Source organism: Sceloporus undulatus, chromosome 5 (assembly GCF_019175285.1).
Source record: "Sceloporus undulatus isolate JIND9_A2432 ecotype Alabama chromosome 5, SceUnd_v1.1, whole genome shotgun sequence".
Classification (NCBI taxonomy): Eukaryota; Metazoa; Chordata; class Lepidosauria; order Squamata; family Phrynosomatidae; genus Sceloporus; species Sceloporus undulatus.
The window spans coordinates 117,334,239-117,352,054 of NC_056526.1; positions in this window are offsets into that span (position 1 = coordinate 117,334,239).

Below are 17,816 nucleotides of genomic sequence, written 5' to 3' on the forward strand. Positions count from 1 at the left end.
CTAGGACTTTATCACATGGGAAAAATAAGGGGAAATTGGGGATTTAAATAGTTATTTTCCCCGCCGCATGATCGTGGTGAAGATTTTCACATGATGTTGCAATTAAAGAGGACTTATCCCAGGAACAACCAGGGAGTAACCAGCAATGAATCATTCATGGGGAAATCCTGTGAATGATTTGTTGCTGGTTATTTAATGTGTGAAAATGTGTGAAAATCTTCACCACAAACATGCGACTTTCCCAGGAAAATTACTGTTTAAACCCCTGATATTCCCCACGTGTGATAAACTCCCTAGTTCATATGTAGTAGAATTGCAGTGGAAAATAAAAGATGCAGACTGTTTGATGAGTCAGGTTTTCATGATGTTTGGGTGGGACTTGTGACATGCTTGAAGCTCAAGAGGGAACACCTGTCCCTGTCATGGAGTTACAATGGTGGGAAGCAGTGAACCTACTGAATTTCTACCTATTGAAGATGGTAGAGTCCTACCTTAAAAAGCAGCAAACTTGGCAGCATGAGTCCCAACCTGTTATATACTAATTTGAGAAACTTCTAAAGCACACTAGTTATTATTTTGCCAGTACGTTTGTAGTAGTGTTTCAGAAAGCCATCTGTTCTTTTCCATCTGCCATCTTTAACTCTAATATTGTTTAATAAAGAGATACAGCAACATATTTGAACCTGCAAATTCCCCTAACATGTCTGAAGAGCCCAGTGCTTCCATCTTATTACTTCAGCAGGTGTTCTGGTTTTCAGGAACACAGATGGCTCCCCCTTCAGGCAAGAAGTTTAAAACCATAAATTAGAATGAAGAGTTTTTGCTTTACTTTGGGCTCTTTGACACTACACACTTAAAGTGCTATGATTCCACCATAATTCCCATGGCAACATACTATGGAATCCTGGGATTTGACGTTTAAAGAGCATTATTTAGGATTCTTAGACGGAGAGCACTAGTGCCTCTGCAGACTATTTCCATTCCCTTGGTTTGCCCACTGCATCGCTGCTACAGTTCTAAATAGATTGGGATTTGGGATTATGAGTCCCAGAATCCCCCAACCAAGATGGCAAGTTCTGCAATTCTGCTAGAAGAGGTTCCCAGCTTGCTTGCATCAACGTGATGGCCAGCCTTGAGGATTCCAGCACCATAGCTTCCATGTTGCCCACACTTTCTGCAAATGCTGGGGCACTTGGCCATTGTGCACTTGGAGGCCTCAGCTCACATACTTCTGTTGATTGCACTCTCCAGGCAGATTTTTGGTCACTCCAGTACTATAAAATGTGATAAAGCTTGGTTCTCAACAAGTACCTTCTTGCTCTGTTGTGCAATTCAAATCTGGGGGAGAAGAATAGCAGATAGTCACCCCACTTACTAGTTTCATGGGTAAAATGTCACAAAGTACTCCTACGACATAGTTATCTCACCAAACAACAATTACATGGTTTCAGCTTAACCACACAAGCCTTGTTTTGTTGTTGTAGTGTGCCTTTAAGTTGTTTCTGACTTATGGTGACCCTCAGGCGAACCTCTCATAGGGGTTTCTTGGCATGTTTCTTCAGAGAGAGAGCTTGCCATTGCCATCCTCTGAGGCTGAGATAGTGTGACTTGCCCAAGGTCACCCAGTGGGTTTCCATGGCCAAGCTGGGAATCGAACTCTGGCCCCACACTCAAACCACTATGCCATGCTGGTTTTTAAAGTATTGGCCAAGTCACACTCACTCAGCCTCAGCGGAAAGCAATGGCAAATCTCGTCTGAACAAATCTTGCCAAGAAACCTCCATCACTGGTTTGCCTTAGTATTGCCATAAATTCGAAACAACTTGACGGCACACAACACACACATGCATACACCATTTTCTGCATGGCTGATCTGTGTTGACTCTTTCTAAAGTTTTAGCTTTTATGGCACAAAGGAAACAAAAGAGCAAAGGATACCTTGGGTTCTTCCCCCCCCCCCTTACCAACCCAGTGGAGCTTATCACTCAGAAAATACCTGATAATGTTGCAGTTATATATTGTTAGTTGGAGCATACTGTATGTGCTTCAATAGCAAAAAGAGTTCCTGCAAAACTGAATGAAAACCAATGTGTACGGTTTGCATGTTTCAATCATGTGTGAACACTAGGGGGCGATTGTGCACCATGTTCTCCTAAAAGGGATACTGCATTCATTTAGAATTAATGTGGATTATACATCAGTACAACAAAAATAACAAAAAAACAACAAAAATAAGTAGAACAAAAACAACATAATTCAAGACCAGGAAGAAATAAAAAGACGTTGGATGCAATACATGGAAGAGTTATATAAAATAGATAACAAAATGAAGGACTCAAGGAATGAAGAGCCATATGAGAATGGACCCAAAATTCTAAGAAGTGAGGTGGAAACTGCAATAAGAGAAATAGCAAAAACAGGTCACCAGGAACAGATGATATTCCAGTTGAACTGCTGCAATCCATATTGACAGAGCCAACTTTAGTGCTAACCAATATATGTCAACAGATAGAGAAGACAAAATGATGGCCAACAGATTGGAAATGATCAATATACATTCCCATCCACAAAAAAAGGAAACACAAAAGACCATAGCATTAATATCCCACACAAGCAAAATTATGCTAAAAAGTCTGCAACATAGACTCCAGTCATACATGCAGAGAGAAATCCCAGAGGTTCAAGCAGGGTTCAGAAAAGGAAGAGGCACACTGCAAACATACAATGGCTAATGGAGCACACCAGGGAATTCCCAAAGAAAATTAGCATGTGCTTTATAGACAGCAGCAAAGCCTTTGACTGCATGGATCATGTAAAGGCTATGAAACACCCTTAAAGACTTGGGAGTGCCAACACATCTGATAGTCCTGATGAGGAATCTATGGCATGTTACAGACTGCCAAAATAAAGCTGCTTCGGGTCTCTCTGGAGGTATGCTGTTTAAATGATGCATGCATCCTAAGAATCTGGAAGCTGCACCAAAGCTGCACTCCAATGCTTAGGAATGGAGTGTGGCTTTGGTGCGACCTCTGGACTCTTAGGACCCATGCATCATTTAAATAGCACATCTCCAAAGAGGCCCGAAGCAGCTTTATTTTGGCAGCCTGTAACAGGCCAATATTCAGGACAAGAGGCTACTGTCAGAATAGAAAATGGAGAAACAGAATGGTTCCTAGTTGGCAAATGGATCAGATAAGACTGTATCTTATCGCCCTAATTGTTCAACTTATATGCAAAACATATTGTAAGAAAAGCAGGCTTGGACACAGAAGCATGAGGAATGAAAACAGGAGGTAGGAATATCAACAATCTGATTGTTGATATACTAGCATAATACTAGCAGAAAACCTCACAGACCTCTTACAACTATTAAGGAAAATCACAGAAGAAAGTGCAAAGGCAGACTTACTGTTGAGCATAAAGAAAAGAAAAGAAAAGAAAAGATGACCATGGAGAACTTACACAAATTTGAACTAGACAATGAGGAAATAAAAATAGTAAAAGAGTTCTCATAACTGAGATCGAACACTGATAGGAATTGAGACTTCAATCAGGAAATTATAAGATGATTCAGAATGGGAAGAGCAACTAGGAAAAAACTAGAGAAGAGATTGTAAGCCTGAGGGCAGGGAACCGTCTAATTAAAAAGATTGTATGTACAGCGCTGTGTAAATTTACAGCGCTTTATAAATAAAGGTTAATAATAATAATAATAATCCTAAAACACAAAGATGTACAAGTCAGCACAAAAGTTAGTGTCATACAGGCCATTGTATTCGCTATTACCATCTATGTTGTAAGAGCTGGACAGTTAAGAAAGAAGATAGGAGGAAAATCAATTCATTTTTGATGTGATGCTGGAGAGGACTGCTGAGGATCCTGTGCACAGCCCAAAAGACAAACAAATTGGCCCTATCAAGCCAGAAATCTCCCTGGAAGCCAAGATGGCAAAACTGAGGCTGTCATACTTTGGACACATCATGAGAAGGCATGAATCATTGGAAAAGACAATATTGCTAGGAAAGGTGGAGGGAAGTAGAAAGAGAGGAAAGCCATATGCTAAATAGATGGACTCTATTAAAGAGACAATGAATATGAGTTTGCAGGAGCTGGGCAGAACAGTCATTTGAGTTTATCACACGTGAGGAATTTCTCTTAATTTCGAATGAAAAGGAAGTGGGGCCAGAACTCATTCACGTAAGGTTGCTAGTTTAGTGAAATTACTGAATGCTCATTGCATTCGAACTGGCTCCCCACTGCCCCAAAATAGCATGCCATTGCCCGAATTTGTGTGTGGCAGTTTATCACACAATAACGTGAAACCCCATGATTGCGCTCGGACTGACTTCCCATTGCCCGAATTTGTGTGTGGTGGTCTATCACGTAATAGTGTTAAACCCCATGATTGCATTCAGATTGCCATTGGATTATGCTTCCAATTTCCCTTGTCTGATAAACTCCATTGTTATCTGCAACATGGCAGCTTTAAATGGTAAATATTGGGATCATTTTCAGACACTTGTCTGGGTTCTTCTGGCCTTTTACAGTTTCTCTGTGGCCTCTCTGGATTGGATGGTATCCTTTCTTCTATTACATTGGATGCTCTTGTAAATTTGATCTTTTTATGCTATGTTGGGATGTTTTCCTCTCACAGGTTTGCTAAAGCAAAGATTAACCTTCAGTATTTTAAAGAGCTAATAAGGTTATGTGAAGTCCACCTCAACCCAAGACTTCACATAAACTTTCAAAAGGCACTGTCTTTGAGTGCATCTGCACTGTAGAAATAATGTAGTTTGATACCACTTTTAGTGCTGTAGCACCATCCTATGGAATCCTGTACGTTGTAGTTTTACAGGGTCTTTAGACCTCTCCGCCAAAATATGTGGGTGACTCAAAAAAGTATAAATCCCAGGATTCCGTAAAATGAAGCCATGCCTATTAAAGTGGTGTAAGACTGCATCAGGTCTATAGCGTAGATGCACTTGTCTAGTCTTCTTGCTGGATTTTCCATGGTTACAAAGATGGAGGAAGCAGTGGTAAAACAAGGGAACTTGTGTATGGCAGACAATGTGGCCTGATGCCCTATAAAATGCCATGAATAAGGTAGGGGACTGGTATAATAGCCTCATTTGGAACCACTCATAGTATAGCAAACCCATAACCCAATTAACTCCTTTTCTCCTTTCAGTTGTTAAAGCAGCCTTTCCCAAACTGGTATCCTGAAAAGTTGTTGTTGTTGTTGTTGTTGTTGTTATTATTATTATTATTACTATTAACCTTTATTTATAAAGCGCTGTAAATTTACACAGCGCTGTACATGCAATCTTTTTAATTGGACGGTTCCCTGCCCTCAGGCTTACAATCTAAAAAGACACGACACAAAAGGGGAAGGGAGTGGTGGTAGGGAAGGGGCCTCTCTAGTAGGATAATACATATAAAATACATAGCAATATAGGAAATGATTCAATAAAACAGGCAACAAAAGAACATCAAATCAAAGTGAGGGAAAAGGAGATGAAAAGTGGGAGAAATGTAGCAAGGCAACATCAAAGTGTGGTAGGGATTACAAACTTTAATAATAAGGAAGAACCCCAAAGCCAGGAGATGCTGCTTCAGTTTGCATTTTCCTGAACCTCCTGGAAAGGACATGATTCCTTCCCTTCCCCAGACTGGACTAAATTGAGTTCAGATTACTTTTGTACTTTGAACTCAGTTTGCAGCAAGTAAAGTAAGCAAAGGACAAAGGAGGAAACTGGGAGGAGGAGAGAGAAACAGGGACATTTTAAAAGCAGTTGAAAAAATGGGAAGATAGGATCAGAACTGTCCCTGCCCAATTGAAATAGCAAAAAGGTATGGTAGTGGATAAAGATGCCAAATACATTTTTAAAATAATGCTTGTTTTGTCTGAGCATTTGGTTGAGGAAAAGAATCTGAAAATTATTTATGAATGCCTTTTCACTTTTCTCAGCTGGCCAAAAAATATGCCAGAATTGTTTGTGTCTTCAAGTCGCATGGTGACTATCGTGTCCCCATGAATTGCATAGGGTTTTTTTTAGCCAAGGAATACTCAGAAGTGGTTTTACCAGTTTCTTCCTCTGAAATATAGCCCATAGCACCTGGTATTCAGCAACAGTCTCCCATTCAAGTACTAACCAGGGCTGACCCTGTTTAACTTCCAAGATCAAAGGGGGATCTGGTACCTTGAGGTATTTAGTAAATTGTAGTTGCTCACAAAACAACCATAAACTGACACAGAGACACACCTTGATCTCTTAACAAATGAGAGTAAACCCATGTCAGGATAAAAATGCAGGTTTGAATTGGTTACGATCCAGTTCCTTGTACCCACTTTGTATTGTGAGTTTCACTTCCTGCTATACAAAATTCTTCCAGTACATCAGAACTATTCTAAGTCTTAGAATTCCAGGTGAGGAATGAAGAAGAACCATGAAGGTTGTTTTCCTGTCCTAATTGTGATGGTGACAATCTCCAAACATGCACAACCTCAAAGTATTTTTGTTCCAAGAAGTAGCAGCTTCATACTGATCCTTTCAGTAGGTGATGGACTTTTTAAAATCCTTCTGCCAGTCACAGGTGAGAAGGCACAGCCCCTCCTGCATTGGGGAAAGGCAGATGTTTATCACACTATGCTCTTAAAGAGCTACTATTCCAGTGTGACTCCTCTAGCAGCCTCCTGTTGCATGCTGGGATTGGCAGTTTTAAGGAGCTGAACTTCTCTGCCTGAGAATTCTAAATACCCCTCCTTAAAACTGCCAATCCCAGCATGCAACAGGAGGCAGCTAGAGGAGTCACACTGGAATAGTACCTCTTTAAGAGCTCGTCTGATAAACACCGCAGAGTAAGTCACGCGGCCTAGTAGAAGCCAAGAAACCACGTCAGCAGAAAGGCGAACTTGGTAACAGGTTGCTTGCGGTTGCTAGAATCAAGGCTGTGAAAACCCTGCCCAGTGTCAGCCCCACACAGAAAAGGCTGCCAAAACAAACAGAACATTGTACAACGTACAACAGGCTGCCCTTGCACTTGTTCTGTTTCTTTTGCAGAAATGTGCCTTTCTAGAACCTCCTTTATGGAATCAAACCAGGTCTCCTTCACCTTGGAAATATTAGAAACATGTAAAATTGAATGAGGTCCTAAGAGGGGAGCTGAGTTTAGGGATTGCAATAGAAAATGCTTCCTCCTGCTACGTGGGCATAAAGAAAAAAACACCAAACCCTGCAATCTTATAATTTTTTAAATCTTTTTTTCTGTGCCCAATGCAGAGCTTGGAAAGATTACGTTTTGGACCACAACTCACAGAAACCCATGCCAGTGCTATGCTGATAAGGCAATTCTGGAAGTTGTAGTCCAAGAAAGTACCTTTCCTCAGTACTGGGATAGAAGGTGAAACTGTTAAAAGTATAAATAAAAGTAAGAGGGTTATACTTTTTTTAAAATGCTAATTTTAACATTGCTTAAAATGATATCATAACATATCAAGTGGTACTACTGCTAAGAAACCAAGTCAACAGAAAGGCAAACTTGATGACAAGTTTCTGTGTTGACTTTGCAACACTTAATTGTGCCGATAAATTGCTGTTTGGAAAAAGGGGAAATTATATCAAAGTAAACAGAAAATAGAGCCAGCGTGGTGTAGTGGTTTGAACGTTGGACTATGACTCTGGAGATCAGCTTTTGATTCCTAGCTTCACCATGGAAAGCCACCAAGTGACCTTGGGTGAGTCACACACTCTCAGCCCCAGAAAACCCCACTATAGAAACACACTCTTAGCCCCAGAAAACACCTAGGGTAGCTATAAGTCAGGAATAACTTGAAGGCACACAATAATAACAATAACAATAACAATAATAATGTGATGTTTTAAAGAAATTGTATACTGTTAAGAGTTGTTTTTGTTGTGTTTTTAATTTCCTGGTGGTGTATTGGTTAAATGCCTGTACTGTAGCCACTCACTCAAAAACCATAAGGTTGTGAGTTCAATACCAGTGAAGGGCTCAGGCTCGACTCAGGCTTGCATCCTTCCGTAGGTCACTAAAATGAGTACTGTACCCAGCTTGTTGGGGGCAATCAACTTACACATTGTAAACCACTTAGGGAGTGTTTAAGTGCACTGATAAGCGGTATAGAAATGTACTTGCTATTGCTATTCCACTAAGCTTGTGTTGTTGTGGCTCACTGCTTCTTTTCCAAGATAGTTTTGACACATTTTTAGGCGCAGAAGGAAACATCTGTAGAGGTGGGGGAGGATACTTTCTGGATTATATTTTCCCAGAATCCCCAGCAGCATGGCCATAACCATGCTGGCTGTGGGATTTGGGGAACCATAATCCAAAAATAACTTTTCTATGCTCAGAAATAGTGTTTATGAAAGCCTCCAGTTAGACATAAGATGTTTCTGTCAGGATAGGTTTGACCCATTACGTTTCTGGGTCTCATGTCACTGTTAAAGATACAGACCTGTCAGGCAATGGTTGTTTCCTCATCTTTACTTCTTGGTATATTCCATCCTTCCCAGAGGAGTGTATAAAACAGTCTGTAAAGCTGGCCATGGAAAGCCACTAGGGCGGGTTACAGACCGCCAAATAGTACGTATACAATACGTACTAGGGTTAGGAAGGGGCGGTGCTTCCGCACTCCCCTAACCCTAGTACGTATTGAATACGTACAAGATGGCGGCGCCCTGTTCATACGGGCGCCGCCATCTTTACGTATCGGACGCTGAGCGTCCGTACGTGTCGCAGCCTTTATGACGTAGCAAGTGTGCCCCTGGCGCCTCGCTACGTCACAAACGCGACTCAAAAAGAAGCTCCATTTTGGAGCTTCTTTTTCGGTCCGCGCGGGAGCCGCGCCGTCTGAAGGCTCCGGCTCCCCCGCGGACCTACCGGCGGCGGCGGCAGACCGCTGCAAAGCGGCGGTCTGTACCCCGCCTAGGTGATCTTGGACAAGTTACATTCTCTTAGCCTTAGAGAAAGGCAAAGGCAACCCCCCGCCATTTGAAGAAATTCTGCCAAAAAAACCACTTGATAGTTTTGCCTTAGGATCACCATAAGTCGGAAATGACTTGAAGGCACACAACAACAACAGAATAGAGCGAAGAACCAAGTTCCTAGAATATTCTCTGTGGGTCTGCCTAACTATTATTCAGGGTGAGACAAATGCCTCAGGCAGCTGACTTGGATGATGCAGAAAGGACAGCAGAAAGTTAACTGTTCATTGCACTATTGTTGCATTCATTCTTCCAAAGACAGAGGAACCTTTCACACCACAGAGTTATAGTACTATGATTTCATTTTAACTGCCCTGGTTGCATTCTGTGGAATTCTGAACTTTGTAGATTGGTGAGGCACTGGATCTCTCTAGCTGAGAAGTCCAAATACCTCTTCTTACTGCTCCCTGACATTGCATAAAGGTAATGTACCCCATTTTTTGTGTTACATTGACTTTATATATAAATTACAATATTTCTAACTGTGGTTGGTGTGGCAGATACAAATGCATGGTTATACCACAACAATGGAAGGAGTGAACAGAAAGTATGTACCAGAAGGAACATAAAAATACAAAAACGGAATTATATTCTTAAGAATTTAGTATTTCTGTAATGCAGTCTAGCATTCATGTTTCCCATGTGCCATTTTAAAGCATTCTGTGAGAGGTCTACATTGAGCTAAATTATCCCAGAGGGCTGCTTTGCTCTTTGAAAAAAATATATAGTTCAGAAGCACATGGATACATTCCCAGATCTAAGGCACCAGAGGTCTAAGGCTGATTATGAAGTAGAGGTTTAATAGAGGAAGCAAGAATAAATTGCCCTGAGAGTCCAAAGTCTAAAGATTCCTCAGCTTGGCTCAGTGGTTAACCAGTTGCCAAAGGCTGAAGAAAGGCAGAAAGGGAGAGAAAAACAATTCATGGATTAAGGGAAAGATGTAAAGTCAGTCATCCAAGGGCCATACTCCAGTTCAGAATTAGCAGAATTATCCTATACATTTATTGTTGCTGTTTTAATTCATGGCAGCCCTGTGGATGAGACATCTCCAGGCCCTGCTATCATCCACTGCTTTGCATAGGTACTGCAAAATTATGCCTATGACCCCTCTGGTTGAGTCCACCCATCTGGCATGCAGTCTTCTTCCCTTTCTGCTCCCCTCTACCTTCCCTAGTATTATTGTCTTTTCTAGTCAGTCATGCCATCTCATGATATGACCAAAGTACAACAGCCTCAGTTTCATCATCTTTGCTTCTAGGGAGAGTTCAGGCTTGATCTGGTCCAGACCCCTTTGTTTGTCCTTTTGGCTGTCCATGGGATCCTCAACACTCGTCTCCAGTGCCACATCTCAAATGAGTTGATTTTCTTTCGATCAGCTTTCTTCACTGCCCAGTTCCATCACGTCCATATATGGTGATGGGCAATTCAAACTTTTGTGCTTCATTTTATATCTTTCCACTTTAGGATCTTGCATCGTTCTTTCACAGCTATCCTTTCCATTCCTAGTCTTCTTATTTTTTGACTGCAGCCTCCATTCTGTTCAATGTTTGAGCCAAGGTATGGGAAGTCATTAGCTACTTTGATTTCTTCATTACCTAGGTTGTATTTAGGTAGCTCCTCCGTGGTCTTGTTTGTTTGTTTCCTTTATGTTCAGCAGTAAACCTGCCTTTGCACTTTCTTCATTAGAGGTAAGTCTCAATAGATTCAATATGGTTTATTCACAAGTATGTGTCTACAGGATTGCAACTGTAATATACTGAAAACAAAGCATCCTTCAAACTGTTTGAGACTATGGCAGCCATGAGAATTATATGGCCCTCCAGTTGCTATTTGATGGCAGCTTGTAGCATTCCTCCCCATTGGTTATATTGCTGATAAATGCAGTCCAACAATATCTGCAGGACCACACAGTTTTCACTCCTGGGTTATGACCTAGATTAGGAGTGAAGAACAATTTGGAGGAACAAGGCTCTCTTTCCCACATACCTCCATGGAACAAATGATGCTGGGGCTGTGACTACTTCCCCGACAACACGGACTTGACCAAGGCCACTTGAAGTCACCGAGTCCTTAACCAAACCATCAGTTGGTGCTTTTGTCCTTTTCCTCTTCTACACAAGATCACCTGAACACTCTCAGCCACTGGGAGCTCTTCTTTCTCAGGGCCCTGCAGCAGGTACAAAGGGGTCCATTCCAATCTCTGCAAACATTCCTCTTCAACAGTGGATGGTATGGGGCATAAAGGCCATTATGGACAGACCCTTCCCCTTTCACACACAGTTGTGTACCCTATTCAGGTGAAAGGTTGGTAGAGAGTAAGAGTCACACAACCCCCACTGCAACCTCAGCATCCCTAGCTAGCATAACCAATGGTAAGGAATGCTGGGAGTTGCACTCCAATAACATTTGGAGAGCTGCAAAATTATGACCCCTGTTCTAGGCTAAAAGCATTCTCCCTGTTTTCAGGAACTATGAAAGGTACTGGAAGTAGTGAACAACTATATGGCTATATAAACAAAATATAGGGCGGAATAATTACAGAGACATAGCTAAGGTTTTAGAATGTATTGTCTTGCCTAAGACATAGTACATATACACTATGCAGTTCCATGGCACTGTAACTATCATGGCTCAATCAGGTTCTTGTTTGGTTCTCTTACAGTTGCCCTCCCTAGTTTTCTTCTGATTTCTTGTAGTCTATTCTGATTAATGACTGAGCCAAGTTATGACAAATCTTGAACTATTTCAGTGTCTTCATCATCTGCCTTAAAACTATGTAAACCATCTGTAGTCATTATATGTGTTTTCATAATATTCAACTGTAAACCTGCCTTTGCAATTTCTTCCTTGACTTTCTTCAGTCATCATTCCAAGTCTTTGCTATTTTCTGCCAGTAGTATAGTGTCATCTGCCCATGCTAAATTGTTTGTGTTTCTTCCTCCAGTTTTCATGCCTCCTTCCTCTGGAGCTAATCCTGCTTTACATATCATATATTCATCATACAAGTTAAACAGATAAGGTGATAAAGATAGTACCACATTACATTTAATATGTAAATAGTTGTAAGGTACTTGGAAGAGGGGAAGTTCTGTCTAAGCATTCAATTATTATACTAATCTCAGGCTACTCCTTACTCCCTACTTTTTTCTTGGCATAATGCACTTCTTTTATTTCCCTTCCTTCTCATTACACAACTGATTAGGTAGATACTGGGTCTGTTTCTTGTTTTACTGTCTCATCAAGCAAACCTCATGTTTGGAAACAGTTACTAAACCACGGGTCCTAAAACTACACAGTTTTAGCACCATGAGTCCATTATTTGCCACCTTCCTAGGAAATCCTGGGATTTGTACTTTAGGAAGAGATATTGAGAATCTTCAGCCAGAGCGCTCCAATGCCTCACCAAACTACAGTCTCAAGGATTTCATAGGATGCAGCCATGACAGTTAAGGAGGAATCACAGGGCTATAATTGCATTGTGTGAAAGGGCTTCAATCCCAGAAGGTTCATGTGTCCTACCTGACAGAGGATAATTCTCTATTCAAATGTGTCCTCTCTTTGAAAGACTGTGTCCAATCCAAGTGCAGATCAAGATCCCTGTAGTTGTCCATCAATACTTAGTTTCTGGACGTTTCATCCAGACCAATCACTTCAGCTGCATCTGCACTGCAGAAATAATGCAGTTTGCTTCAACATTCTGCTTTAACTGCCATGTGTCAGTGCTATGGAACGCTGGGATTCATTGTTTGTTTTGGCACCAGGGCTCCCTGACAGAGAAGGCTAAATAGTTCACAAAACAACAAATCCCAGAATCCCATAGCACTGAACCATGGCAGTTAAAGCAGCATCAAACAACATTATTTCTGAAGTGCAGATGAACTTTAGTCATAGTCCTCCACACTATTGTGAGAGGTCTAGTAGTACTGTACAGTACTTTTAAAGTTATATTAATTGTGTCTGCATTTGCCTCTATACTAAATCAGAGACTACAAATCCCAGAAAAATCCATGCAGCAGCAAAGCTGCTGATGCTGGCTAGAGGTTCAGGAAATTGAAGCCCAAAAAGTAACTTAATTAAGTTCTGGTATTTAGTGGCCAAGCCACTCAGTACTGGTAGTTCTTTGATATGGAAAGGCATGTGTGTGTTTGTATGTGTCTTCAAGTCACCTGTTGATTTATGGCAACCCCATGAATTTTTCACAGGGTTTTCTTAGGCAAGGGATACTCAGAAGTGATTTTGGCATTTCCTTCTTCTGAAATATAGCCTATAGCACCAGGCAGTCTCCCATTTAAGTACTAACTAGGTCTGACCCAGCTTAGCTTCCAAGATCAGATGGGATCTGGTGCCTTTAGGGCGTTTAGGCCTTGCGATAAATGGAAAGTGAGCCTACAAATTCAAAATACACTTGAAAGGCTTTTACTAGAATACCTCTGAAGTCTTTTTAACAGTCCATGAAGACAATGCTTAGCATTTAAAAATTGGCACATTTACAAAAATGTGCAAAAATTTGTCTTGAAAATAGTCGCAATTTAACTGATACCAATAGAAAAACAATGTCACCAATATGTACTGAGGATAATTTTGTTTTGGATAATTTGAGGAGGAACCAAGCTAAGATTTACATGCAGATCTATTTAATCTGTCATGGAAAACGGTGAGTCAACACATCAGTAAATCTGTTTCAGTTGGGACTAACAATGGGATTTAGAGCAGAGACTCTAAGCCTCTAGAAACAGTTTACAAGTCAGTATAGTATAAATTAAGAGAGCCAGCAGAGCATAGTGGTTTGAGTGTTGGACTATGACTCTGGAGACCAAGGTTTAATTCCCTACTCAGCCGTGAAACCCACTGGGTGACCTTGGGCAAGTCACACTCTTTCAGCCTCAGGGGAATGCAGTGGGCAAACATCTGAACAAATCTTGCCAAGAAAACAGAAACAAGTTAAAGGCACACACATCAACAAGGTAAAACCTTCCAACATTTTATTCATGGGACCTGTGTGGCCAAACAACATTTGAGTGTGGCAAAGATGGCAAACATTAATAAGGAGGAAGAACAGATACAATAGGAAAGCTTGCAGCAGTGGTACCCCGGGTTACGAATTTAATTCGTTCCGCGGCGCCGTTCGTAACCCGAAAGATTTCGCAACCCGAAAAAGCCATAGCCGCTAGCGCTGGAAAGCCGCGATTTCGTGCGAAAAAGCGCCGAAAAGCACCAAAATTTTTTTCGTAAGCTGAAAAAAAAAACGTAACCCGGAACAGTTTTTTCCTATCTAATTTTTTCGTATCCCGGAAATTTCGTAACGCGGTCATTTCGTATCCCGGGGTACCACTGCATTTGCTTTTTCCCGAGTTCCACCATCTTCTCTCCTTTCCCCTTACTAAGCTGAATGCCTATTTCTTTAGCATTCTGATTTCATTTTGCACCATTGAAGTAAATTCAGGGTAAAGGAAGAGAAAGGGAGGGGGGAAGATGTATTTTTCCTTGTATGTCTAAACTGTATTTCTAAATGCTCAACTAAAGCTTTAAGTTACTCTAATGCTAGAAATTTGGGGAACGAAACATGGCCCCACAGACATAGCTGGATTGTACATCCCATCAGCCCTAGCTAACATGGTCAAAGGGCAGAAATGAGAGGAGACGGAATCTAGGAAGACTGTATAAAAAAAGAGGGAGCGTCCCTGTATCTTTAGTAGTGTGTGCAAGAGGGAATTTCAGCCAGAGAAACTTGCGTGACAAGTTTCACCTGTTGAAATTCCCCCACTACTGTTAAAACTACAGGAGCCTCACCCCCCCCCCCCCCCCCCCCATAGCCACCATACCCTCCAAGTGTCCCAATTTGGCCGAGAAAGTGTTCATAAATACTCAGTCATCCCACGTTTCCAGCTGCCCAGAAATGTCCCAGTTTCTCTCCTCCTCCTCCCACTTCCCCTTTGTGTCCTCAGCTTACTTCAGTTGCTGCAAACTGAGTTCAAAGTGCAAAAGTAATTTTTACTCATTAACTTTGCAAGTTGGAGAGGAGAGGACAGAATTTTGCCCTTCTTATGACACTCTGCCAAAGGTAAACTGCTGCACCCTCGTCTAGGTTGTGTGTTCTTCCTCAATAACTTTTGTCATTTTGATCACACTCAGTGGTTTGGAAACACAGATCCTGGTTTTCATCTGTAAAACATTGCAGGGTATGGTCCACCCTAGTCCAACAATATCTGGAAGGCCATAGCTTCCCTATCCCATCATAGATAATAAAGGGATAGTAAAACTATAAAAAGTTGAATAGTCCTAAGGCGTGCTTCCAAATTTGTTGTTGTTATTGTATGCCTTCAAGTCGCTTCTGACTTGTGGAGTTTTCTTGGCAAGATAAGTTCAGAGGAGGTTTGCCATTACCTTCCCTTGAGGCTGAGAGAGTGTGATTTGCCTAAGGTTACCCAGTGGGATTTCATGGTTGAGCTGAGAATTGAACCCTGGTCTTTAGAGTTGCAGTCCAACGCTCAAACCACTATGCCATGCTGGCTCTCTAAGCTGCCAAATAAATAGATTTAAAAAGCAGTTTGTGATGTAGCATGTGAGGACGGATGGGGAAACTAAATTCTGCTGGGCTTATATGACAAGTAGCTCTTCAGATCCTATGTTGTATTAAGGGAAGGAATGTTCTTTGTAGTTCTGAAAATATTAAAACCCGATTCTTTGCTACACTTCAAAATCTGATGAACTATTAAGCATTGGAATGAAACTATACTTCAAATTGTCCTACAGATCACAGATAAGATTTTAAACTTTTTCTACAGTGAACTTTGAAACATTTTGCTTGGTACCAGAACTAGAATATCTTCTTTTAATAACATGCAATTAAGCAATTTGCTCTATGTAGATAAAATTGTTCTCAGAAGATATTGCTTAGGGAAAAAAGCAAATGAATGAAAGGTGGAAAAGTGGAAAAGCTCTAGGGCACCTAGTGATAAACCTGACAAAACTCTACTTGTTAATCTCTTATGGCCACAATCCAGCACTTAAACCCACTGAACTTAATGGCTTCATGAATTCTAATTTTTAAATCTGAAAACGAATTAACTCATTTAATGAATTTACTTATGTTAATTTTGCAAAGATTAAATCTCAGCAATTAATTTAGGTAGGATTTTGTGATGCTGCTTTATACCGAAGCAGACCACTGAATTATTTTGTGTGGGCTACAATAGTGAGACTACAAGAGTCAAGTGGATTCTGGATGATGTAGATCCCAAAAAGTAATGTAACCACATAGTTATATGGCCTGTCTCACCAGAGGCTTTTATTTCTAGCTAGTTCCCTATATAATTCTTATATTGGGATTGAATTCCCCCAGCCAGCATGACCACCTGCTATGCTAGCTGTGTAGTTGTGGGAGTTGTAGTCCCAACCAATCAGGGAGGCCATCAGCTGGAAGAAGGTGCGGGACTTCTGGCCGCAAGGGGGTCACGGCCCAACAAAGGTTGGGAACCACTGTCCTAGAGGATGTTTGAAGGCCATTTGCTTCACTTATTCCCTTTCTTTCTTTCTTTCTTTCTTTCTTTCTTTCTTTCCTATGGGGTATGTGCCAGGAGATACTGTATGGCTCTCCAAGGTCTCTTGGAGGTCTAATTCAGCCTCCTAAAGGTTTTCCCTTGACAAGATTGTCTAGTTGTGTCTAACTGGAGGGGGCAGTATTATCTCCATTACTAAGCCGAAGAGCCAGCATTGTCAAAGACGACTCTGTGATCATGTGGCCAGCATGACTGCACAGAACATTGTTATCTTCCTACCAAAGTGGTACCTATTTATCTACTTGCACTTTTACATGCATTTGAACTGCTAGGCTGGCAGAAGCTGGGACTAGTGACTAGAGCTGACTCCATCATGTGGTGCTTGGACCTCGAACTGCCAACCTGCCAATCATGCAATCGTCAGTCAGTGTCTTAACCACTGAGCACCGTGTCCCGCAGTCTCCTAGTGTCTACATTTTCCCACTTTGGTCTAGAGTGTTCTCTGAGGCATGACTGAGGTCAGATACCAGGTGGCACTGTCCCATGGTCATACTCCACAATTAAGTCCTAAGCCTCTCCTGACAAAATAGTCTCAGGTTGCATGTTGCTATGTGTGCCATCCCAGTGCCCAAGATCAGTTTAGGAGAGTGACCAAAATGGTGAAGGGTCTGGAAACCATGTCCTATGAGGAATGCCTCAGGGAGCTGGGGATGTTTAGCTTGGAGAAGAGAAGGTTAAGGGGAGATATGATAGCCCTGTTTAAATACTTGGATGTCATATTGAGGAGGGAGCTAGCTTGTTTTCTGCTGCTCCAGAGACTAGGACCCAGAGCAATGGATGCAAGCTACAAAAGAGATTCCACCTCAACATTAGGAGGAACTTCCTGACAGTAAGGGCTGTTCGACACTCCCTTGGAGTGAAGTGGAGCTTCCTTCCTTAGAGGTCTTTAAACAGAGGCTGGATGGCCATCTGTCGGAGATGCTTTGACTTAGATTTCCTGCATGGCAGGGGGTTGGGCTGGATGGCCCTTGTGGTCTCTTCCAGTTCTATGATTCTATGATCAGCAAGGGAGACGACCGAGTAGCTGAATAAGAAGTACATCAGCAAAAATCCTTACATGGAAGAATAGTAAATTGGGTCTTTTCTGGGTGTTGCCGATATAGCGATGAATATCAGCATTTGCCCTCACCACAGACTAGTGGTGATTCTTTCCAACACAAGCTAGAGCCAGAAAAGCTCCAATTTCTCCTATTCTTACAGTCAGGACTACAGTGTTGCCAAATCCTACATGCAAAATGAAATATGGTGCCAG